Raw genomic sequence first — 26217 nt, 5'->3', positions numbered from 1 at the left:
ACTTTGAAATCCTCAAAAAATGTGCCAGTGCTTAGTTGAGGGGATTTGTAAGAAGGCCCAAGTATTGGCTTGATGTATTGATTCCACGGGAAATGAATGTTTGGGCTCCAAGATCTAAGAGGGGCTGTACGCATCTTTGTCTCTGCTTTCTCTCGAGGGCTCTCAAACAGAGTCGCCTTGAGGCTGAATAGCTTGTCCATTGATCAAAGGAAGAAAACTGAAATCCCTGCATTCCCAGGAGCCTGGAGATTTGTGTGAGTTGCACAGTGAGTGGTTAGGGAGATCAGTTCACAATGACCAGCCCTTCCTGAGAACTGGGACTGGTCTGAGGGTGCAGATTTTCAAGGGGCCACGCATCTCGGTGCTGTGCAAATGCGAGAACAGCCCCTGGCAGTGAGGGCCTTCTTAAACTTGGCCCCCTAGGTACCTGGCTTAGCTCACCCTACCCTGGGCCCTGCCAAGAACAGTCTCTGAGTTTATTTTGAACCAGTGTAACGTAGGTGTGACGAGTATGGTCTCTGGACTCGGTTCAGCTTCCAATCCAGGCTTTGCCTCTGATGAACACTAACTGGCTGGGACCTTAGGCAAGTCACTTCAGCAGTCACCTCTCTGTACATCCGTTCCCAGCAAAAAAAGTTTTATAGGGGCACCGATCTTACAGCAGGCTGGCTGTGGGGGTTAAACGAAGTACTGGGTGGAAAGTGGAGGGTACTGGGTAGTGTGCACACTTGAGAGTCCAAGGGAAACCTGCCAGCCGCTGACCAGGAGGCAAGCCAGAGTGGACTTCTAGGGCTCTGGAAGTGTCTAGTAGGCCAAGCAGGTTACTGTCACACCTAGTTAAAAAGGTTAACAAAGGGAACGAAGAAAAAGCATGGGTTTGGTCTGGGTTATGGTAATGGCAACAGAATTCTCGTGGAGGAACAAAGGCTTTCTAGGAAGACCATTTTGAGGCTGAGAAAATGAGATTCCCAGAGATAAAAAACCTTCCCCTTTATTTTGTATGTTCAGAGAAGAAGACTGCTGTGTGAGTGATCTACAGAAAAGCTTCATACTGGGCTGGAGCTGGGTACAAACTCTCCCCAGTTCTTACCCACAAGAGCGCTTAGCAAGAGTGGTAGCTGTGTTTTGATGGGATCAGGTTGGGATCTTATGTGATTTCAGGGTCCATGGACCCAGCCCAAGGTCTAAACACTGAGGCATCATTTCCTGAGTACCACAGTGCTGGACATTCTGTTGTGGCAAACACTCACTGTCCCTTTTCATGGATGAGAAAACAGGATACTGCTCATGAGGGAATGGTGGGTGGTTTTGGATGGTCAGCTAAATAAGGCTGTCACTGGGGATGAAGAAATGAAACATTGTTATTTCTGGGAAAGGGAACACCCATATATGTTTTCATCATTTCATAACTATCATGGCAAAAATCACGAATGGGTGCAAAATTAGCTGGAAAATTTTGATAAGAAGAGCATTTATAATGTTGAAATTTTATAATTGTGAAATCTGAAAGATGCATTCTGAACCAAATGGTCACTAAGAATGGGACAAAGCGACATCAGGTGTCTCCTGAAATGATACACAGAGGAGGACAGATCACTTCTGTGGTGCTCCTGCCCCAAATGAGTAACTTGAATATAATAATAAAAACGTTAGAACCAATCAAAGGATATTTTACAAAATAACTGGCCTGTATTCTTTAAAACTGTTAAGGTTGTGGGAGGTGATGAAGACAGAGAGACCATTTCAGATTTTAGGACACCAAAGATATAGGATGAGTAAATGCAGCACGTCACCTGGGGGGGTCCTAGACCAAGGGCAGTGTTTGTTATAAAGGACCACAGAGGGGGCAAGTGGACCAAATTTGGAATTTGGTCTCAGCAGTGTATCAATGTTAAACTTCTTCATCTTCATAACTATACTGTGTTATACAAGAGAATGTCCTTAGGTAAAAACTGGATAATTACGAATAGAGGGATACGATGTCTCTAATTTATTCCTGGATGGCTTAGGGAAAAAAGCGATGATGTATAAACTCTATGAGTATGAGAGAAAATGAAAAAAAGCCAATGAGGCGATGTGGTCATGGTGAATCTGATTAAGTTATGGGAGTTTATGTTATTCTTGCAGCTCTTCTATAAGTTTGAGATGATATCAAAGTAAAAAGTCATAAAAAGAGGTGTTTTCTGAATGATTCACATATGTGAACATATAAATTTTGCCTGTCAGTTATGTATGTGGACAATGGAATGGTTAATTTATAAATATATATTTCCTCTTGAACTATTTTTATTTTGCCCTATAGAAAACAAGAACCCATAACAGTGTTTTTCTTCCCATTCATACAGATTTTAAGAAAGCACTGTTTTTTCCCTTGGAGAAAAAACCTACAGAAAAGCAGTACCACCTTGTGAAATGGGCGAGTGCCGAAGTCAGTAGCTTGAAGACGACCCCCCGGGGCAGTGAAGCAAACACGCTTGTTGCAAGAGATGGACCCTGAGCTGTGGAAACGGATCACTTCTGTTTTCAACAGCATTGACCCGGAGTACACAGTAAGTTACCCTTTTTCTCTTGGCGCCCAGTGCCACCACCTCAAAGGGATGAGTTTTGGTCTATGGTCTGAAGAATGTTTTTTCGAATGACACAGAGTGTTTTTGAGGAGTTGTGCAAGGAGAAATGTTCAAGCGTGAATAAGAATCATGCCGAAGCAGAAGGTCAAGGTCAGGGAAGAACCTAAAGGGAAAAGGAAACTCAGAATGTCAATATCTTGCTACTTCAACCAACTGTCTCTGTTGGACTCAAGAGGGAACCTCAAAAAATTTGAGGGGTCAAATCAGCATATATATGGTGTCCCTACAAAATCTGTAGGGTTGTTTTCCTGTATGGTGATGAATGTGTGTCCTGAGGCAACAGAGACAGACATGGAGGCCACCAACATTAAAAACTAAGATGGAAATACTGCTTCCTTCAAAATGAATTGAGGGGGCACCTGGGTGGCTCAGTGGGTTGAAGCCTCTGCCTTCGGCTCAGGTCGTGATCCCGGGGTCCTGGGATCAAGCCCTGCATCGGGCTCTCTGCTCGGTGGGGAGCCTGCTTCCTCCTGTCTCTCTCTCTGCCTGCCTCTCCGCCTACTTGTGATCTCTTTCTCCGTGTCAAATAAATAAATAAAATCTTAAAAAAAAATGAATTGCGTTTGTGCCTGTCTTCCCCCAGGCTAGCAGCTGCTGTCTTCCCTGTTGCTGCACGTGTTTATTACCGAGGCTCCAAGTGAAAGGGGAGCTCTTAGGTGCAGGGACTGGGCAGCCCTGAGAAGGCGGGGGTCAGAAAGTGCAGGAGTCGGTACTCACTGTGCTCTCATGATGGCCTGGCCTTCGGCCCTGAGAACCTACCCCACAGGTTTGTCTAAAATTCGTCCTCAAGCCTGGTGACTGCTCACTCTCCCCGTGGGGTAGGGGAACAGAGTGAGGTCTTTAGCATGACACGGTATGAAAAGTACATGCGCCAAAAAGAAAACCACAGTTGCTCTTATGGCTGGGCTGTTTGCCCCACCCCAGCTTTATTATTTTTTTTCTTTAAGATTTTATTTATTTATTTGAGAGATAGAGACAGCAAGGGAGAAAGCAAGAGCAGGGAGGAGAGGGCAAAGCAGGCTTCCCACTGAGTAGAGAGACCAACATGGGGCTCCATTCCGGGACCCTAGGATCGTGACCTGAGCCGCAGGTGGATGCTTTTCTGACTGAGCCACCCAGGGGCCCCGCCCCTACCCCAGCTTTAGCAGGATGTGCCTGTGCCCATGGACTCCCTTCAGGTGGGTGGGGTACTGAAATAGCATGTGTGTCATAGGAACTCTGCACGTCAGGGCTCAGTGACTGCAAACGGTCTGTAAATGAAGAGCCTGCTTGCTGACCCTCCTTGCCTGGAGGGAGTCTGGAGGCAGGTGTGGAAGGCAGGATCCCAGATTGATCCTGCTGGACCTGGCCCATGAGGCCAAAGTTGGGTGAGATCATACTCCCCTGCTTGATGTAATATAAGGCCCCTTTCAGGCAACCTACTTGGTCTTCATGAGCTAAGCCATGCAGATGATGGGTGCACAGGAGATCCTAGCCTCGCAGTGGACCAGAACCTTGCCTCCCTATTCCCTGACACAGTCAATAAAGTTTATGCTTCTTGTAAGTGGGAGCTAACGTCAGCCACGTGCCTGTCTTCCTCAGGGTTCCATTTGTCGTATAGGCGGGCCATGCTAGCCTCAGAGCTCTGTTGTGAGACATTCAGCGGGACTGTGTTATGTGGGATGGTGTGGACCTTGCTCTCGGATGCATGGTAGGCAGGTTGGTGTGGACATTGCACTTGGATGCCTGCTAAGCACGTTGGTGTGGACCTTGCACTTGGATGCATGGCAGCTACTTCCTAGGTCGAGGAATGGAAGACTTGCAATTCATCTGGTGTTCGCTAATGGTTTCCCATACTGGCTGATGAGGGCTGTGTCGTTGCAGTCTTCTCTTGTGGAAGGGGATTGGCAGCCACATAACACTGAGGATATTCTGACTCAAAGGTCTCTTATCCCACTTGGAGGAAGTAGACCCGGCTGACTGAGCTAAGTGCTTGTTGACATGTTCAGCTACTGACCAGCTGCTCACCATCCCCAGAAAGCCCATATACATATGGACCCATGTATATGTATGTATGTATGTGTGTGTGTGTGTGTGTATTAAATCTTTGAATCTATAATTATCCCACACATTCCTCCTATGTGGTAAAGTGCCGATTCCATGCACATTTTGTCATTTGAGGTCAGAGTTGGGATGGATTTATTAATAACAACATAAAAAACTCTGTTATTGATGGAAGTTAAGATTTTTGGTATAGGGGTTTTCTCGTATATAACACACCCATAAAATGGTAAGATTTGCGATGACTTGGTCAGGCAGAGTAGCTCCTGATTACAGAAATGCCAACAGTGATATGAAACTTCAAATCAGTGACATTGAATTTAAAGAACTTAAGGATGTACCCCAAATGTTGTAAGTTGCTCTAACATTTGCTCTACGTGTGAAAGGAAATGTTTGAATGACATCTTGAGCTCACTTTCATTTCAGCCTTACCCATCACTACCCTATTACTTCACATATTGACAGAAGCTTGAGATAGTGTTGGGGATCTTGAACCAGGTGTTAGAACATCTGGATGGTATTATTTGGGGACACTGGGAAATATCAGTATTTTATTCTATTTGATCTACTGTGCTAGAAACAGTTTACAAGCAGAAAAGGACTATATTCTACATATGCAATCACACAATCACACAAATCACACAATCACACACAATCACACAATCACACACATCACACAATCACAATCACAAATTGTCAAAACTAGGTAAAATTAGGCAAGAAAACTTTGGTTCCTGAATTCTTCCGTTAACTTTAGTTGTTACACATCCTTTGCTTTGTTAGCGTTCATTGGCAGGTTTCAAAACTTATCAAAACTTATAAAAAATTCCAGTAACTTCTATTCATCCACTCCGTGCTAATTTTAATGACTAAAAGAAAAAAAAAAAAAGAAATCCTATGTTCAGCTTTCTCTTCTGAGAATTGCACACACTGGGATATTGTTCACCATTGTTGTCTGTTGGCAGAGGAACCGGGCAGAAACACCTCGGCCTCGACTCATCCTGTTTTGTTGTCTTCCTTGCTCACTAATCTTCCCGGCCCCTCAGACTGGCCTTGGAGAATTTTCACTTGAACTTGGACTGGTTCTTTCGCATTGCTTGGTCCTCAGCTCCCCACTGAGCTGTCTCAAACCTCTGAATCTTCTAAGAGCTAGCCCACCTCTTGTCAAGGACCTGACTGTCTTGAGCACCATAGAACCTCCTCTCCAGGACAGGACCCTTCCTGGAGGCCGCAGAGGGGAGCTATATAGAAGTTCTCAGGGCCCGGATCTTGGCTTCTAAATGCTATCATCCTGATAGGAACCAGACAGGACACTTAAGAACTTGTAAACAAGTTCTGTAAACAAGGAAGCTTTTAAGCCTGAAGATTGTATCTGAAGGAGTGATCTGAAAAGGAAATCAAAAGGAGTCCAAGTCAAGGTGATTTTCACACCAAAAAGAACAATGTTCATAGTGGAAAGACATCAAGTATATGAAAAGTTCCAAGTCCATGAAGATTAAAAAAAAAATTCTAGAAAATACCTCTCGTCTTTGTGGTCACTTAAGCAGGATTAATTCCTTACTGTGAAAGTAGTTAAGGGGTAAAGTGAACATTTATATTGACTGGTAGGGATTGCATTTCAGGGTAATCAAATAGCCCAGTCTATGAGGAGCTACACTTTATGTAACAATCCTAGCACAAATAGAAGAGGAACGCTAAGATTCCAAAGTTGTGGTTTGGAGACCCCTGAGTAAGGATGATTGGTTGGCATTAAATTATTTGGTGGATAGTTGGTGCAGAGCTGGACCTTCCATGGAGCCAGAGTCTCTACACACAGAGGACATACCGGCACAGGGAGCCACAAAATAGCAGAATAAGGAGATCAGGCTAATTTTAATGCAAATGCGACCTCCCCCACTTTTTTATTTTTTTAGTTTTATTTTTATTTTTTAAATTAGAGACAGTGCAAGCAGGGGAGGGGCGGAGGGAGAAGGAGAGAATCTCAGGTAGGCTCCGTGCTTAACACATAGCCCCATGTGGGGCTCAGTCTCACGATGTCCGCCCTGCCCTCTCCCGCCTCGGAGATCACGACCTAAATCAGGACTCAGTTGCTTAACCCACTGAACTACCCAGGTGCCTTCTACCATTTTTTAAAGTGGGTCTGCCAGCCATTAGGAGCCTCTGATGCGAAGTAACATGAAGTATGTGTTATCGCTTCTCTTTTTTGCACACGTATGTTTTGGTTTCTTTTTTCCTCAAGAGCTCAGAAGCGAGATTGCCGGGGTCTGTCCGCTCCTGATTCCCCCACTTTTAGGTTGGGGTCTTGAGCAGTTCATTCAACATCTCAGAGCCTCGGTTTCCTAGACGTCCTAGGATTTTATGAGGATCTAATTAGACTATTTATGAAAGGGTGGACCAGGGCTGGACCATACTATGCTCAGTAGATTAGTTTTATTTTATTGTAAATAATTATTTCCTGAATAAAGGAATACTATAGCCATGAGAGCTGTCTATACCTCTGGATCTCATCTCTCCCTTCACCCAACCCAGTCCAGCCCTTGAGATTCTACACTTCTAGCCAGGGGATGATTCGAGAACACCTACACGTGTCAGAACCTGGGCTCCCCATTCTCCCGTCATTAGCCCACGCGCAGGACCTGAGCGAGTCACTCAAGTGCTCTGATCCACGGTTTCCTGATCATGAGCCTGGAAAGGAGGTGGGCGAAGAGGATAGTGCATCAAATGGGCAGCATATGAGGGAGAAAGACGACACAGACCATGCAGGAAGGTGGTCTTCAGCATGACTATGTTCTCAAACCCAGGGCACTTTGTATTTTAGACAAAATGTGATGGTTCTCCCACTCAGGGGACAGCACACTGACCCTATTTTTCTTAATTTTTCCAAAATAAAACTGAGGGCTGTCCTGATTCTAGTCCTTCCAGGATTTAGTGAGCAAATATTGGTTTATTAAATCCTTTCATTTTTTAAATGATCATTATTCTTATTCCAGAATAAAAATTCCTGTCCTTCACCCCTTTTAAAACATTGCGACATACTATTGACTACACTGATTGCCTGCTTCCCCGGCTAGGCTGCAAGCTCCATGAAGGCAGAGATTTTTGTTTTGCACGTTGATGCATCTGCAACACCTACAACAGTACCTGGCATACACTCAATATTTGGCACATATTTTCTTAATTGTTCAAAAATCCCAAGTTGGCAGCATGGATATTGACTGCTTTTATAAAATACAGGGCTTATATCTAACAGCCTGTAAAACGGGTATATTCACTTGTCTCCATCCAAGACTGTTTTGAGCCAGGGAAATACCAGTGGTGTTGGAGAGCACAGGTGAGGTCTGATGTAAGGATGCGTAATGTGTGTCCACACTACACAGAAGGTTGGGTTTTGCCCAGACTCAATCCAACCCAGCCTGTCTGCCTTAAAGACTTGGGCTTCCCCCTCAACTCCCCTGGTGTTTCCTGTCTGCCTTTAGCACCTTCAGTTCCCTCACAAATAGGTACTGAGAGCTTACCAGGAGCTAGGCACTCTTATAGACACCTGGAAGTCATCAGGGGACAAAACAAAGACCTCTGACCTGAACTGTGGGCCATGGAATTCAGGAGAAAGAGCTGAAGATCATGCCAAGAACTTGGCCTGAGCTCCTGGATGGAGTCGCCGTGGCCTGAGATATGGAGTCTGTGGTGGGTAGTCCTGGGGGCAGAGATGGAAGTCCGGCTCTTGAAGTCCCTTGTAGAAGTGATTCTTGCTCCTCCCCTGTCCTGCCAGAATATTCTGCCACATAATCTGCCTGAACACCTATTCTCCAGATGGAGCCCTATTAGTCACCGTACTTCAGTTTTATCTCAGTCTTTGGTTTGGTAATGGCATCTGAGTGCAGTAAACAAGGGTAGGATTTTTGGAGGGGGGTGGCCACGGTCGTGTTCCTTAAACAGGACACAGGCAACAGTCAGGTGACAGTAAAGGGCACCGTTTTACCTGTTAGTGCCAGTGGCACCAACCAATCGGGTTGGAAGAAGATGAGCTACATTTGTGAAAATAGTTACAGTGCACGAGGAGGAAGGATGGGCCAGTGGCCCGGGGGTCCTTGACATGAGTCGTCTGTAGGCACTATTTCGACTCTTCAAAAAAGAAACGTCATAGCGTGAATTGGATTAAATGTTGGTAGTCAGTTCTGACTGGCGGGAACATGGTTGTTTCTTATCTCACTCTTGCATTTTCTGTGTGGTAAGCATACAGATTAGAACGAGGTGGTGGTGGTTAGGAACAGGTACCGGGCTTCAATTCCAGCTCTGTTACTTATTAGCTGTGTGGCCTTGGGCAGTGACTCAGCCAGTCTCTCTGCTCTCATAAAGATCGAGTGAGTTTATGTGGAAAGCACACAGACTCATTCTTAGTACGTAGCTAAGGGCTATTGAAGTGTTGACTGTTCTTGTTCTTAGAATTAAGAATAGAATGATAAGTAATTATAAATCAATCAACGGAATATTCCTAGGATTTTATAACTGCAAAGAAATCCTACGGTCTTGAGTAAAGAAGTTCTGCTGAGGCCCTAAGACTCCCTCCGTGTGGGCCTGTGTGTGGAGTGAACCATGAGACCATGAGCTGGCCCTGGAGGGAAGACTGGCCGTGTAGATGCCCAGAGTATTTACTTGATGCCCTCAGTGACATCGCAAGAAAAAAAAAGACTCTTCCTTGTGTTTCCAGGAAGAATTAGTAATGTGTACTCAGGAAGCATGAATTCCAAGAAGCAAGACACCAAGGCTGTTTTCACATCCTTCTAGATAACAAGGCTGGTGCGATCTCTCTCTCTCTCATTCTTCAAAATTGTTCCCTTGCTGCCCTTATCATGGATCTTTCAGTGATAAACCTTGCCGTGTACGTGTGGGGTGAATTAGCCTCACTGCAGACGTGGATTATTTAAGTGCATGTCTATCTTGAAGCACAATAAGTTTTTTTTTTCCTTCAATTAGTTTGCAAACCAAATCCGAGAGGAAAGAGATCTTTGTATGTTGTCTCTTAAGTGCAATGACACTCTCAGCATGTTTATTAATTCCTGACTGTGCATATAGAATAGGAGAGCAGATAACTCAGGCTTTAGTCCTTAGGGGAAACCTACTCATGCATGCACAGAGTGTCATATAATTCCCGAGTCAGTGATTCCCTCTGTGACTCACATCTCTCCGTAGCTTTTGTTTTCTTCCTCCACTCACCGCTCTCTGTTTCCTTACTCTTTCTTCAAAGTATTCGCACCATCCCCGACGTTCAATACCTAAGAGACGAGAACTGTTGAAAGACACAGTGATGACTGGTTACGGGGAGCAGGGGGCTCCACGGGGAGCAGGGGGCTCTGCGGCGATCTGTGAATGACGACCTCAGATCTCACAGACTCGAGCTGGGAGAAAAGTCTGCACTCATTAAACCCACTTGATCTGCGGGTGCTCCTTGTGCCTCACTCATCACACTACAGAATTTTCACAGATGCCAGCAGCGACTCCTCCTTGCAAGCCCGTAAAACCTTGGCAGTGCTGGTGGTGGTGATGCTGGATCCTGGCCTGCCCTGGTCACAGTGGCCCCACACTTAGGCCCCCAGGGCCCCTCTTGTGCCTCCTCTTTCAGCCACTCCCCCTTAGTTGCCTTTGTGGCTCCCCTTCTTCTACCCTTGGAGTGTCCCAAGGGCTTCCTTTCACTCTGCCATGGGTGTGTGACTCAGTTTTGCTAATAAGATCCATGCATAGGCTCTCCTGAGAGCCTGTTTAGCATGCATGCTGGGATACTGTGACTTAAATGAAAAATATGCTGTTGGGATATTATTCCCTGTTCTTGGCACAGAGCTCCCCCAAACCCGTGTAAATCCCTAAGCGATAAGAGCACTGGGGTCATCTTTTGTTCTATTGAGGTGACTCCGGATGGGCTCCTAGATGGCTCCTGGATGGGGGCCAGTCACCAGAAAGACTTGAACATGATTAGAAGCTTGGGATTTTCAGCTCCAACTCCCATTCTGCGAGAGGGGACAGGGGACGAAAACGGAGCTATTGACCTGTCATGCACACGATGCTTCCGTAAAGATCTCAGTAGTATGGGCTTCAGAAGGCTTCTGGGCTGGTGGACACATGGACCTGTGGGGAGAGCAGTGTGTGTAGGCAGGGCATAGGGGATCTTCTCCCCTTCCCACCGACCTTTCTCTATGCCTATCTTCTCTCTGGAGATTCCTCTTGTATCCATTATCCTCTCCTTCCCCATAAACTGGTAAATAGTAAGTAAACTGTTTTCCTGAGCGCTGTGAGCCTTCTAGCAAATTAACTGAACCTGGTGAGGGGTTTGTGGAAGCCTCTGATTTAGAGCCAATGGGTCAGAGGCACAGGTGACAACCTGGACTTGGGACTGGTGTCTGGAGTGTGTGTGTGGTGGGGGGGGGCGGGGGTGGAGATGGAGGGTCTTGTGGGACTGAGCCCTTAATCTGTGGGATCTGCTGCTATCTCCAGACAGATGGTGTCAGAACTGAGTTCAATTGCGGGACACCCAACTGGTGTCACAGAATTGCCTGGTGTGGGGTAGAAGCCCATGGCTTGGTAGTCATGTGAGAGTAAAGGAGACGCCCAGGGAGAGAACAGGTGTCTCTTCTACACGTGTCCATATGTATTTTCCTGAAGAAAGGGTCTGGAGTTCTCATCATTCTCAAGAATCCACAACCCTGTAACTACCCGTGGGGAGAGGGTAGGAGGAAAGGAGGGAAGGACACGGATGAAGTCCAAGTTTGCAAGTGGCAGATGTTCCACACCCGTATTTGGAAACTGCCCATTGGACATCTCCACCTGACGCTCCCACAGGTGCTTCCAGCCCAATATGACTAAAACTGACATCAACCCCCCAAACAGGTTCCTGTTCCTGTTTTCCCATCACCTGTGCGTGGCATTGCCCTTCCCCCTGCTTCCCAAGTCAGAACCTTGAGGGAGAGTTTAGTCGGTTAAAACTTGCTCTCACATCTCACACTCAGCCAGTCACCAGTTTTCCCTCTCCATCCCTACTTTCTTTCCATCCTTCAGCATCTGCCCTGTTCAGACACTCACCTCAATCATAGCTATTGTTTCCTTGCCAACGTCTTGCCTCTCATTCTTATTTGTCTAGTTCATCTTCACGTGACTGCCCAAGTGTTTCATACACGCACATTTAATCATGTCACTCTCTTTCTCAATATTCTTCAGTGGCTCCCCATTGCTCACCGAAAAAGACACCTGAACCCGGTAAGGAAGACCTTGGTCCTTGCCTGCCACTTTCCATTATCTTTTAATTCTCCAGCATGATTTGGTTCGGCAATGCTGAACTCTCCATGGCCTCTAGAACATGCTAAGCTTTCTCACTCTGCTTTGCGAATTCAGCTTCTCTGTAGGGAACATCACGTTCCACCTTGTCACCCCTGCCCCCTCATTCTCCCTATCCAATTCACCAGGCAAAGCTCCCCCTACCCTTCAAGCTTCTCCTTCTTGGGATGCCTCCTCTGTTATGCTTCCTGGCTTTCCTAGATGACGTAAGCCAGACTCCTGGGATCTGCGCACTTCCTAGGTTAGCCCACCTAGCTACACACCTCCAAGTTTCACCCCCCCCATTGCATTTTCACTTTACACTGAAACAAGGCTCTACAACCTTAAATGATTTACACAGGGCAGCACTCTTGCTCTGTATATAGAGAACCAAAGCAAGATTAATGGAAGGAACAAAAAGAAAGCCTGCATGCAGAGGTCTGGGCATCTAAATCTTTCCAAGCTAAAAGGGGGCGAAGGGAGAAATTTTACAACTCACATGTGCTTGTCGCTCATTTAATTTCATTTGTGTCACCCATTCCTCTATGGCAGGTTGAGGTTTATTTGTGACTGTGGGGATTAAACAAGATAGAGAGGTGGTACCACAACCAGAGCTCCTTGCACTTTGCAGTGATTATGTACATACCTTACTTCCTCTGCCTTGAATGCGAAGACTGTGTTTTCAATTTTTTTTCCCCTCAGAGCCTAGAACTAACTAGGCAGAGAACTCTGGAAGTTCTCCACCAGTGAGGAAAGAATTCTTAATAACAGACAAAGGTAGTACTTTTTTATTTTAAGAAATCAGGACTTTTTTTTTTTTTTTTTTGACAACTGGAAGCCTGTATCTCCCACTCCCCTTCCTGCATTTTGCCCATCCCTCCACCTACTCCCCCTGGCCACTGCCAGTTTGTTCTCTGGCTGTATGTTTTTTTTTTTTTTTTTTTTTTTTTTTTTAGATTCCACATATAAGTGAAATCATAGGGTCTTTGTCTTTCTTTGTCTGACTTATTTCACTTAGCCTAGTAAGAATTAAGAACATTTTCTGAATGAATGTGTAAAATAAGGAACTCAAAAGAAGACATTTTCAGATAATTCTTAGAGAATTAATTCATCATGCCTTTGAGTAAGCAGGGTGCCCATCAGGCACTAGCTCCTCTACTAACAGCTGGAGGGAGAATGCTGAAGGATGGCAAATGCTTTCGTGGTGTCGTGGGCCAGCCATGGCTCTCAACGCTCCTGCCTACTGGCTCCTCACAGTAGTCTGTGGTGTTGTCCCTCATCCCGGTTCATCGTTGAGGCAGCTGACGTACAGGTGGATTAGACAGAGTGCTAGTTCCCTGTTAGAGCAGGACTCAAACCAGACAGACCACATCCAGAGTCCGTGCTCTGAGCCTCTGTACCACACTGCCTTTCCGTCCGGTCCCCGGCCCCGCTAGCCCCCTCCCAGCTTTCATTCATCTATAAAAAGCGTTTTCCTAAGCTCACCACATATATTACCTCATTTAATCCTCAAAATAACCCCAGGTTCTATTACTTTCCTCTCTTTTCAGACAAGGAAACGAAGGCTCAGAGGCATCAGGTAACTGGGTCCACATTACTTGGCTAATAAGTGGCGAAGCTAAATGTTCAGCCCCTGTAGACACTCTGAAGTCCCACCCCCACCTATTGCCTTTCTCTTCACCTGCTCACTCAGACAACAGTAGCGTCATCAGAGAGAGCAGCTCCTGAAGTGACACAAGTGAGTGAACCAGTCAGGCTTCCAGGTGAGCCTCGCTCAGCTGCTTGCTGGGATGGGTCCCTCCACACTGCCGGCTGTGGGCGTGGCCTGGAGTGGGTGTGTCCGGTAGGCGTGGTCTGAGTGGCCAGGCTGGGCGGGAACTGAGCCCCACGTGGAAATGGTCAGGAGATTCAGGGTAATAAGCGCTTCCACCCTTCGTATGGGTGGGGACGACTAGCTAACTCAACACTTTTGGAGCCGGGATCTTCTGATCTAGTTCAGGGGACACAGTCAGCTCTCTGTGTCCAGGGAACAGTGGCTCAGGTGAGGTCTTAACCCCTCACCGCTGTGTGATGGTGGGTCCTTGACCTCTCTGTCTCAGAGGTGGTCTAGAGGGCTTTAGGGGCAAACAGCCAATAAATGGTACTGGTTTCTACATTCAGAAACTCAGATACATCCTTGATAAGAATCCAGACCATCGCTATATTTACACCTGAGACTAATTATTACACTGTATTTTAACTTACTGGTATTTAAATAAAAACTAAAAAAAAATAATAATAAACTGAGGCATAGAGGAAAAAAAAAAGAATTTCAGAAACCACACTACGGAAAACCCTCCTTGCCAAATACAAGCAACTTTCCTCAGGTCTCATTCTCTTTAACTTACCTGACCCCTGGCTCTACTGATGGTGCTGCCTTCTGCTGGACACTCTCCTGGGTTCTCTTCACTCCCGCTGGTGCTTCTCTTCCCTCCCCAGCCTTGTAGGGTGCTGCTCCTCTAGAGGTAGTCTCAGAGGACTCACCCTCCCACCACCAGCAGGAGGCTTTCAAATCGCCCTCTTTTGCCCCTTCTTCTCATCCTAGCCCTGTTTTGGTCTCCAGCTGCTGCCTGGGCATTTTTGTTGTAAGTTTTCCTCTCCTGTTACAAAGCACAAGAGAGCACATGCTCTCTAATACCTGGGTTCAGGACAGCTAGACAAAAGAGATGAACATTTAAAATGCTCATTTCATATGCTCCAGCATTCCACTTGTAGGAAACTGACTTACAGAAATACTCAAGTTTTCGGGGACACATGTACAAAGATGTTCGTTGTAGCATTAATAAAAGAAAAACATTAGATCAGCTCATAGGGGAAACTGAGAATTATGGTACATTCATAACAGGAGAGAGTAAGCAACAGAAAGAATAAAACACATCTGTAAGAATCAATATAAAAGGATTCTGCAAGTTACATTTTAAAAGAGTAATTTGGTGAACAATAACCGTATATCATTCTGTTTGTGGGTGCGTTTGAAAGCATGTACATGAAGTATAAGTCAAGGTTTAAAACGGGGTGTCCAAATTAAAACGTCTTTGGACTTAACCTGAAAGCTACAGCTGGTATCAGAGCCTAAGAGCAAATGACAGGACCTCGCTGTAAAGTATTAAATTGCAAAAAATCTAAAGACTACTATTGTGTCTATATGGGTGTGGAGGAGGTTAAGATCCTGACATGGGATGGAATCTGGAATCTGCAAGGCCTTTGTGGCTAGAGTGACAGAAAATAAAGCCAAAGTCTGGGGCTTCCCCTTAAGACAACTGCATTCTGTTCTAAGAAACTATGAGAAGCCACTGGGATATTCTGAGTGAGGGAGAATGGATCTGTGAAGAGGCCAGACTGGAAGCTGGGACACCAGTTGGACGGATTTGGAGAGTTAGGCTAGCATTTGGTGATTAGGGCGAAGGAGAGTGGCAATGTGGAAAAAATATGGAGTCTTTAAAGGTAATCTGGCTATCATTTACTTAGAAAAGCCACCTTAGAGATCAGTAGTTTTGTGGGATGACCTGGGGAGGGCATGGAGAGTCCTGGCAATGTTTGGGATTCTCATAAGGGATGTGAGCAGGGAAATAGAGAGGGAAGTTTGAGTGAGTTTGGATGTGCCTTAGAAGCCATGCTGAAGGTAGAAACATGAGTTGACAGCAGGTAGACATGTAGGGTGAACATGAGCCAATGGTCCAGTCTTAATCCCAAGAGATCTGACATTTCATTGAAGATTAAATGATATCACACATTGAAAACCTCCAGCATTGTGCCTGGAATGGAACACCCACTCAGTAAATGTTAGTTTCCCTCTCCTCACAAAATACTTGTTCAATGAGCTCATAGTCAACGATTAATCCCAAACCAGAGTGACCTTTACGGCTAAACATACAAATAGGTCATGGGGCTAATTCAGAATATGAGCCTGTCACACACTTGCTGAGTTACACAAAGAAAACCATTTCAGGAAAGGAAATTTGGTTCTCTGCGCCACCATTGGAGCCACAGATGATCTCTACACTTTCCTGTGCCTCCTCACTGGTGGATGTGATGGGAGGGACAGATGCCAGTTTCACTCCCTAGCTCACCTGTGCCTTATACCCTTTGAGAATGCCTTGTGAGTCCTACTGGCTGGGTGTGGATAAACTCATTTTAGAGGATCTGTTTGTTTTCATCCTCCACTCTGCCCCACCCACCCTGATTTGTCCTACCCTAGGGTAGACCTCACAAGGATGGACAATAAGAATTTTCAACTCTAGGGAGGGGGGTGGGGATAGAATTCATCCCTAGTAACTACTAAAGGAAGTTTCTGGTTTGGAAATTTTCTGAAAAGACTCCTCCTAACTATTCCAATCATTTTGTGCTCCTTTCTTCAAAATAAGAATCAACTTGCGGGGCTCCTGGGTGGCTCAGTGGGTTAAAACCTCTGCCTTCTGCTCAGGTCATGATCCCGGGCTCCTGGGATCAAGCCCCGTGTTGGTCGTGTTGGTCGAGCTCTCTGCTCAGCAGGGAGCCTGCTTCCCCCTCTCTCTGTCTGCCTCTCTGCCTACTTGTGATCTCTGTCTGCCAAATAAATAAATAAAATCTTTAGAGAAAAAAAAAAGAATAAACTTGCTTTTTCTGGGGGACACCTGGCTTGTTAATTTTTCCTGAAGCTCATTGACTAGAGAATTTCAGGGGCTGTTCTGGAGGTGGTGGTCCTGGAGTTCCAGCGATTTGAAGTGGGGACTGGAAGAGTAGCTAAGGATGGAACCCCTGAGCTTATTTCTCTGTGTCTGATGTTGAGATGCCTTCTGGACACCCATGATGGAGGGGTCAAGGAGGCAACTGAATTCTTGAGGCTGCCATTAGAACCAACTCAGAACTGAAGATAGAAATTTAGGACTTATCACTTAGATCAAGAATGATTCACTTTTCTTATGCCATGGACCCCTTTGGAATCTAGTGAAGCCACTAGACTTTTTCTTACAATGATGTTTTTACATGCACAACATAAAATGCATATGATTACACGGGAAAAACATTAAAATATAAACAAGTTTTTAAAAATTGTGATGAGTAGGGGACGCCTGGGTGGCTCAGTGGGTTGAGGCCTCTGCCCTCAGCTCGGGTCATGGTCTCAGGGTCCTGGGATTGAGCCCCGCATCGGGCTCTCTGCTTAGCAGGGAGCCTGCTTCCTCCTCTCTCTCTGTCTGCCTCTCTGCCTCCTTGTGATCTCTGTCTGTCAAATGAACAAATAAAATAATTTTTAAAAAGATTTTATTTATTTATTTATTTGAGAGAGAGAGAGAGAGATCACAAAGAGGCAGAGAGGCAGGAAGAGAGAGGAAGGGAAGCAGGCTTCCTGCCGAGCAGAGAGCCTGATGTGGGGCTCAATCCCAGGACCTGGGATCATGACCTGAGCCAAAGGCAGAGGCTTTAACCCACTGAGCCACCCAGGCACCCCTCAATAAATAAAATTTAAAAAAAATTGTGATGAGTAATATAACATGCTCCTGTATTAATACATTCAACAATAGGTCTAGTAGGAGGATGAGTTAAACTAACAACCCAAGCTCTGAGAAATTATGACCATAATTTCAAAGTAATAAAAATGTAAATGATATCTTCAGATACCTGGAACAACTCCAATGTAATGTGAAAATGTTTGTGATTTCTATTGGCGACAAACTGTCTCCTACCTCACTGCTGGCACCATCTCAATGATCCCCTTGTTCTTCTTTGTCTATGTACTCTAATCTCTTCGAGTTCCTCCTCCTCTGCATCCTGAGATGGTGCCAGCAGTGAGGTAGGACAGGAGCCAGGAGAGGGTGGAATCAAGAATCCAAGAGAAGAAAATGTCTGTGGGGAAGGATCCAAAGATCTGCATTGTTTATAATCCTGCATTTGTATATTGGGATTTACTATGTAGAGCATTTTAGATTCCTCTCTGTTGGACCATTCCCATTGTTTGTTCGTTCATTCATTCACTCATTAATCCATCCATTCATCCATTTATCCATCCCATCCACCCATCTATCCATCCATTTATTAGTTTTTGTCAACTCCAACAATGTACCAAGCAAGGTTTCCTAAGTCTGGGAATACAGAAGCAATGGCCACTTACTCTCTGACAGACCCTCAATATTCATGATTTTAATTCTTACAACAATTCTTTTATAAATACTTCCACTCAGTATATGAAATCAGGGCAGGAAAGGTTAAATAAATTATCTAAAGAAAGGGAGATAGCCTGGATTTAGACCTGACTCCTGAACCCTACACCTTTATTAATTTTTTTTTAAGGATCTGAAATTCAAGGTTGTTCATGATTCTCTTTAAATTCTTTTACCTCTGCTTTATTGAGATGTAATTGACATATAGCTTTCTGTAAGTTTACATGATGATTTGATACATATACATTGTGAAACAATTACCACAATAAAGTTAGTAACACATCTATCACCTCACATCGTTAGAATTTTTTGTGTATACGCTAAGAATATTTGAGATCTAATCTCTGCAGATTTCAAGTATATAATGTGGTATTGTTAATTATAATCACCATGAAATACATTCAACCTCCAGAACTTAGTCCTCTTATAACTGGAAGTTTATACACTTTGACCAACATCACACCTTTCCCCCATCTCACCTTTCCTCAGCCTTGGCAATCACCAAACCTGTTCTTTGCTTCTTCAACTTTTTTAGATTCCACACGTAAGTTATTTATCTTTCTCTGACTTACTTTACTTAGCATAATGCCCTCAGGATTCATGTTGTCATAAATGGTGGGATTTTCTTATTTTATTTTTTTATGGCTGAATAATATGCCATTCTATCCATACACTACATTTTATTTGACCATTCATCCGTTGAAGGACACAGGGTGTTTCCAAGTCTCGGTTGTTGTGAACAATAGGGCATTGAACATAGGGGTGCAGATGCATCTCTTCTAGGTATTGTTTTCATTTTCTTTGGTCATATACCGAAAAGTAGGATTGCTGATAGTTCTACCTTTATTTATTTTTTTAAAGATTTTATTTATTTGAGAGAGAGTGAGAGAGAGACAGAGAACATAAGCAGGAGCAGTGGCAGAGGGAGAGGGAGAAGCAGGCTCCCCACTGAGTAGGGAGCCCGAGGTGGGACTCAACCCTGGGATCCTGGGATCACGATCTGAATTGAAGATTTAGACACTTAAGCAACTGAGCCACCCAGGCACCCCCATTTTTTTTTTTTTCCAAATCAACAAAGTACTCCTTTCATACTTAGGATGTTAGGATAATTCCATTTCTAAAATGAGATTATTTCTGTGATTTCAGTACAGTTATCAAGGGTGTAGGAAAGTACACATTCTAAAAACCAATCATAAATTCTCTTGTTTCCATCTTATGTTTAAAAAATAGAAGCAGCAGCAACACTAGATATGGGGTCCGAAGACTCAAGAGCAAGTCCGTTTTACAGACGAGATTTTCCCATTCTGCAGAGTCATTTAACATTTTGGACCTCAGTTTTGTCTCATTCACAATATGAGGATTGTCATAACCCCTATCTAGACATGATTCATTGTGCTGTTGGCTTTCCTCCTTCCCCACCTTAGAATACTGTTGTTTCAAAGTTCTAGAATGACTGTTACAAATATATCCAATCATCAGTTTCTGCTACTGGAGGAGTCAGAATCTTTATCCAGATACTATTCGATACCTATAGTTATCTGGTGTAGTTATTTGGATATATTGAGATTATTTTGATAAAAGCTGAAAGGCTGGGCCATAGTTTTTATTACCTTGGATCAGAGACCTTTTGCAAGACTAGATAATAAAGAAAAGATAAAATGTGAACTGAAAAAATTATGAATGTGAGGGAAAAGAAAGACGAAAATTCATCTCTAAGTAATAGAGCTAACAAATCTTGAAAAAAACCTACGCTCATTTCCTTTGTTCCATTTTTCTTTGTGTAAGAAAAAATTCTCTGCAAGACATTATGGTGTAGGATATGGCTGGATGGAAACACGTAAATAGTAAACCCATTTTTTAAAAATGGAAAGAAAACTGCCCTGGACAGATCTGGTTGGAGTGTTTTTTTTTTTTTTTTTCCTTTTTCTTCCTCTCAATCTATAAAACAAACATTTGATAGGTATCTGTCATAAACCCAGTTCATACAACTTGTTTTGGCACCTTAATAAAGTCTCAATTCTCTTTGTAGACACTCTGGCCACCACCCTCCATGAAGGGTTTCCTCAAGGCAGATCTGGTATGTTCTAGAGCCGTGTTGTCCGGTGTGGTAGACTTTAGCCACACATGGCTATTCAGATTTCAACTGGAATGAATTGAAACGAAATAAAACTAAAAACTCACTTATTTGGACACATCAAGCACATTTTAAAGTTAATAAGGCTTATGTGACAATGGCTTCTGTGTTGGACCCATGCAGATGTAGAACATTTTCATCATCACAGAAAATTCTATTGAATAGCAGTACTTGAGAGCAATTTATCTCCCTCAAGAATATTTGGTAAGATCTGGGGATGTTTTTGGTTGTCAGAAGAGAGGGCTGGGTGCAGGGCTACTGCTCAAAATCCTACAGTGCTTAGGGTAGTCGTTAACAAAAAAGAATTACCTGGGCAAAATAGCAACAGAGCCAAGGTTGAGAAACTGTGCTCTAGAGGTAGGATTCTGTTAGACTGGGATCACGATCTGAAGATAGACACTTAAGCAACTGAGCCACCCAGGCACCCCCATCAGGTAACCAGCACACTGAGATCCTGGTGGGACACTATAGGATTTAGCTCAGGGCATGGTCCCTAAGATCACAGGTGACAGATATCCCTGGATTCTTTTATTGTTTGGGTTATTGGTGATTGGGTAGACTCTCTGAAATATTTGAACCAATCCACATATCATGAATACCATTAATTTCCCTAAATAAAAGCTCACTTTTGGGGTGCATGAGTGGCTGTCAGGCAATGAACTCTTGGCTTTGGCTCGGTCATGATCTCAGGGTCATGAGATGGGCCCTGTGTCAGGCTCCGCACTCAGTGGGGACTCTCAGATTCTCTCCCTCCCTCTACCCTTTCCCCTGAGCTCACGCATGCATGCTGTCTCCCTCTCAAATAACTAAATAAAATCTTTGTTTAAAAAAAGCTCACTTTTAACAATCTTATGCTGATTACGAAGCCTATGAATTTCACCAGTGAAAAACCTATCTGTGACATTCATTATGTGAACCACAATGGCTCTCCTATAGCCAAGAAGCCTCTGGAATGAGGCCTTTCTGATAAAAAGCGGCCGACTACTTGTCCCTGATCACTGCCAAAACACCTCAACCTGGGCTGCCTAAGTAATAGTATTTATCGATGACTTCAATTTGATCTCCAGTTCTTAACTCTCATCATGGATAAAACAAGCCAGAGCATAGCAAAGATCTGCCACCTTAAATTATATTATTTTTCAAAGGATTCAAACATCAGTGTACCACACACACCAAAAAACTAACTGCAGGGATATGTGGGAATCTTCAGCTTTCTGCTACTTCTTTTCCTTCTTTGACCCCAAAGCTCAGGGCCCTCATTCCTCAAATACACAACAGTACACAGGCAGGGTGATTCATTCCCTGTCCAGTGCTGCCTGCAATGAGTCATGTCTTACTTAACTGGGCCGAAGACCAATTATGTATGCATCACAGTCTGTCCACCTTGTCTGAGCATCTCCCATATTCTAGTGCCTTGACACTGACTTGGGTCCAACGGTTTCCCATAATGACACCTGACTACCCTTGATTTGGGGGCTTTGTTTCCTTTGTCTATAAAATGAAAGGGGTTGGTTTGCTAATCCTTTAGTTCCAGCTTCGTATAACTACACTGTCAACTTCAGCAGCAACCTGACACTTCACACTAAACTCAAAGAAGTTCAAGTGATTTTGCTGTCTCCTTAGAGCTCATTGTCATGGATTTCAGTACAGCTGAAGTAGTTAGAGAAGAAGTCTTGATGTTTAAAAATTCTCAGGGTATTATAAGAGAGAGAAAAGCAAATGTAGCAAAATGTCAGTGAATCTAGATGAGGGATATATAGGTTTGCATTGCAGTATTCTTTTATGAAGGGTTACTTTTTTTCCAATGAAAAATTAAAATAAAAACAAAATGAGGCGAGTTTATAACGCAGTGTGGTTGTCCAAGGGGATTGGTTTGCTTCTTACTAAAGTCAAACTCAGAAATTTCCCAACTATCCTAAGAAACATACTCTTTCTTTATAGAAGCTGTTGACACATGTGAATGAAAAGACCAGGCAAAATGCCCCCTCCCTACCAATGGCTTTGGAGAATGCCATGGTCCAACCCTTCAACTAACTTGTCCTTTTAACAAATCAGGAATACAGCATTTATCTTCTCCTCCCACAACTTGAAGATACGGACATAAAACTCTTAAACATGTTAAATTACAGCTTTGAACATTAAGTACAGTACAGAATGTACTGTAGATGTACTCTCTTTATGATTTTCATTTTTAAAATAGGTTTTTATTTGAATTTCAATTAGTTAACATACAATGTAATATCACTTTCAGGTGTACAATTTAGTGATTCAGCACTTCCATACAACACTCAGTGCTCATCACAACAAGTACCCTCCTTAATCCCCACCACCTGTTTAACCCATCCCCCACCTACCTCCCTTGTGGTAACCTTCAGTTTGTTCTCTGTAGCTAAGAGTTTGTTTCTTAGTTTGCCTCTCTCTACCCCGCACCCCCCACATGATTGTCTGTTTTGTTTCTTAAATTCCACATATGAGTGAAATCATATGTCTTCCTCTGACATATTTTGTCTCTCTGACATATTGTCTTGCTCTGACTTATTTTGCGTAGCGTTATTGCAAATGGCAAGATTTCATTCTTTTTTATGGCTGAGTAATATTCAATTGTACGTATATGCCACATATTCTTTATCCATTCATCAGGTGATGGATATTTGGGCTCTTTCCATAATTCGGCTATTATAGATAATGTCCCTATAAACATCGGGGTGCATGTATCCTTTTGAATTAGTACTTTTGTATTCTTTGGCTAAATGCCTAGTAGTGCAATTGCTGGGTCGTAGGGTAGTTCTATTTTTAACTTTTTGAGGACTCTCTATCCTGTTTTCTACAGTGGCTGCACCAGTTTGCATTCCCATCAACAGTGAAATAGGGTTCTCTTTTCTCCACATCCTTGCCAACATCTGTTGTTTCCTGTGTTGCTAATTTTAGCCATTCTGAGGTGTGAGGTGACATCTCATTGTAGTTTTGATTTGCATTTCCCTGATGATGAGTGATGTTGAGCATCTTTTCATCTTTATCGGTTGGCCATCTGGATGTCTTCTTTGGGAAAATGTCTGTTCATGTCTTCTGTCAATTTTTCAACTAGATTATTTGTTTTTGGGGTTTGAGTTTTATAAGTTCTTTATACATTTTGGATACTAACTCTTTATCAGATATGTCATTTGTAAAATACCTTCTCCCATTCTGTAGGTTTTTTGCCTTTTAGTTTTGTTGATCGTTTCCTGTGCTGTGCAGAAGCTTTTATTTTGATGAAGTCCCAAAAGTTTATTTTTGCTTTTGTTTCCCTTGCCTCAGGAGACATGTCTAGTAAGAAGTTGCTATGGCTGATGTCGAAGAGGTTACTACCTATGTTCTTCTCTAGGATTTTAATGGTTTCCTGTCTTGCATTTAGGTCTTTAAACCATTTTGAATTTATTTTTGTGTATAATGTAAGGAAGTTGTCTGGTTTTATTCTTTTGCATGTAACTGACTAATTTTCTGAGCACCATTTCTTGAAGAGACTCTTTTTTCCATTGGACATTCTTTCCTGCTTTGTCGAAGATTAGTTTACCATAGAGTTGTGGGTTCATTTATGGGTTTTCTATTCAGTTCCCTTGATCTACACATCTATTTTTGTGTCAGTATCATACTGTGTTTTTTTTTTTTTAAAGATTTTATTTTTATTTGTTTGACAGAAAGAGAGATCACAAGTAGGCAAAGAGGCAGACAGAGAGGGGGAAGCAGACTCCTTGCTGAGCAGAGAGCCGAATGTGGGGCTCGATCCCAGGATCCTGAGACCATGACCTGAGCTGAAGGCAGAGGCTTAACCCACTGAACCATCCAGGTGCTCCTAGAAGTCTTTTATTAATTTATTTTTTAAAACATTTTATTTATTTATTTGAGAGAGAGAGAGAGAGAGAGAGAAAGAATGAGAGCAAGAGTGAGCGAGAGAGAATGAGTGGGGGGAGGAGCAGAAGGAGAGCAACAAGCAGACTCCGTGCAGAAGATGGGACCCAGTGCAGGGCTTGATCTCATGACCCTGAGATCATGACCTGAGCCAAAATCAAGAGTCTAGTCTTAGCAGATTGAGCTACCCAGGCACCCTACCATACTGTCTTGATCCCTATGGTTTTGTAATGTAACTTGAAGCCTGGAATTGTGATGCCTCCAACCTCGCTTTTCTTTTTCAAGTTTGCATTGGCTATTCAGGGTCTTTTGTGGTTCCACACAAATTTTAGGATTGTTTGTTCTAGTTCTGTGAAAAATGCTGTCAGTATTTTGATCAGGATTGCATTAAGTATGTAGATTGCTCTGGGTAGTACAGACATTTTAACAATATTTGTTCTTCTAATCCATGAGCATGGAATGCTTGTGTCATCTTCAGTTTCTTTCATCAGTGTTTCATAGTTTTCAGGGTACAGGTTTTTTACCTTGTTTTTAGTTTTATTCCTAGGTATCTTATGGTTTTTGGTGCAGTTGTAAATGGGACTGACTCCTTGATTTTTCTTTCTGCTGATTCATTATAGGTGCATAGAAATGCAACAGGTTTCTGTGCATTGATTTTATATCCTACAACTTTACTGGATTCAGTTCTAGCAATTTTTTTGGTGGAGTCTTAGGGATTTTCTATATAGAATGCCATGTCTGCAAATGGCAAAAGTTTTTCTTCTTCCTTGCCAATATGGATGCCTTTTATTTCTTTTTGTTGTCTGACTGCTCAGGCTAGGACTTCCAGTACTGTTAAGTAGCAGTGGCGAGAGTGGACATCCCTGTCTTGCTCCTGGCTGTAGAAGAAGAACTCTCAATTTTTCCCCATCGAGGATGATATTAGCTGTGGGTTTTTTGTATATGGACTTTATTATGTTGTGGTACGTTCCCTCTATCCTACTTAGTTGAAGGTTTTCATCAAGGATGGATGTTGTACTTTGTCAAATGCCCTTTCTGCATCTATTGAAAGTATCATATGGTTCTTATCCTTTCTTTTATTAATGTGATGTATCACAATGATTGATTTCTGAATATTGAACCACTCCAGAAACCCAGGAATAAATCCCACTTGATAGTGGCCAAGGATTCTTATAATATGCTGTTGGACTTGGTATGCTAGCATTTTATTGAGAATTTTTGCATCCATCTTCATTAGGGGTATTGGCTATAGTTCTCCTCTTTAGTGGGAACCTTCTCTGGTTTTGGTATCACAGTAATGCTGGCCTCACAGAATGAATTTGGAAGTTTTCCTTCCTTTTTCATTTTTTGGAATAGTTTGAGAAGAATAGGTATTAATTCTTCTGTCAGTGGTAAAATTTTGCCTGTAGCCTTGGGCTTTTGTTTGTTGAGAGATTTTTTATTACCGATTCAATTTCTTTGCTGGTTATAGGTTTTTTCAAGTTTTCTGTTTCTTCCTGTTTCTGTTTTGGTAATTTATATGTTTCTAGGAATTTATACATTTCTTCCAGTTTGTCCAATTTGTTGGCATAGAGTTTTTCATAATATTCATTTATAATTGTTTATATTTCTGTGGTATTGGTTTTTCTTTCTCTTCTCTCATTTGTGACTTTTTAAATTTGGGTTCTTTCTCTTTTCTTTTTGATAAGTCTGGCTAGGGGGCTTATCAACTTTATTAATTTTTTAAAAGAACTATCTCTTGATTTCATTGATCTGTTCTACTTTTTTTTTTTTTAAGTTTACATGTCATTTACTTCTGCTCTAATCTTTATTATTTCCTTTCTTCTGCTGGCTTTAGGCTTCATTTGTTGTTTTTTTTCTAACTCCTTCAGGTGTAAGGTTTGGCTATTTATCTGAGATTTCTCTTGCTGCTTCATGTAGGTCTGTAATGCTGTCTGCTTTCCTCTTAGAACCACTTTTGCTGCATCTCAAAGGTTTTGGACCCTTGTGCTTTCATTTCCATTTGTTTCCATGTATTTAAAAATTTTTTTTCTTTGATTTCCTGGTTGACCTG

General features: G+C 43.1%; 1 pseudogene; it reads right to left on the bottom strand.

Moving 5' to 3' along the window:
- Window positions 1-2718: 2718 nt before the first annotated feature.
- LOC116856860 overlaps window positions 2719-26217 on the bottom strand; it is a 122066-nt pseudogene continuing 98567 nt past the window's right edge.

This window comes from Lontra canadensis, unplaced genomic scaffold, assembly GCF_010015895.1.
Source record: "Lontra canadensis isolate GAN:19392208 unplaced genomic scaffold, GSC_riverotter_1.0 scaffold113, whole genome shotgun sequence".
In the NCBI taxonomy this organism is placed as follows: domain Eukaryota; kingdom Metazoa; phylum Chordata; class Mammalia; order Carnivora; family Mustelidae; genus Lontra; species Lontra canadensis.
This window is presented reverse-complemented; position numbering and strand designations above follow the sequence as displayed.